Source organism: Olea europaea, chromosome 12, assembly GCF_002742605.1.
Source record: "Olea europaea var. sylvestris chromosome 12, O_europaea_v1, whole genome shotgun sequence".
Classification (NCBI taxonomy): Eukaryota; Viridiplantae; Streptophyta; class Magnoliopsida; order Lamiales; family Oleaceae; genus Olea; species Olea europaea.
The window spans coordinates 5,982,892-5,983,569 of NC_036248.1; positions in this window are offsets into that span (position 1 = coordinate 5,982,892).

Below are 678 nucleotides of genomic sequence, written 5' to 3' on the forward strand. Positions count from 1 at the left end.
AATAGATTGGATTTTGATCTGAATCCGATGAAATTAATGGGAGATAGATTTAGGGTCTCAATCGGAAGATCCAATCGAGATTCAAATCCGATAATCCGTTTACTAAATAAATCAAATATGGATATAGGTCAATCTAATCTGATAAATAAATAAAATCTTGATTTATCTAATTTTTTCAATTTCGAATCGGATATCCAATAACATAGTTAATCGAATATGGATTTAACATTCAAATATCCGTCGGATTATTGAATCGGATCGGATAGGATAGGATAATTATTATTAACGGATCGGATCGAATTTGAGCAGATCCGATCCATTTGCGGTCCTAACTTCAATGCGAAGATTTCACAATCACTTGGGTCGTCGTATCTCTTGAATGCATCTCCCAACTGTGCCAGAATTACCGTCATAAGTAGAATCGATGTAACAGGTCTGCGTGCTCCTCATCCAACAAATATAGGACTAATGCGAAGCTAGCAAAGTTATAGTTCGACGCAACTTTGTTAGCAATATGTCTCATGGCAGTGTTCAAATGGCAATCCATCTTGTAAAATTTAAATGTGTATTTAAATTATTTATTTTAATTGTTTGGTTGTTTATTTAATATTTATTTTAATTGTTAATTGAATGTTTAATTGTTTATTTTGAATGTTAATTATTTATTTCAATTGTTTA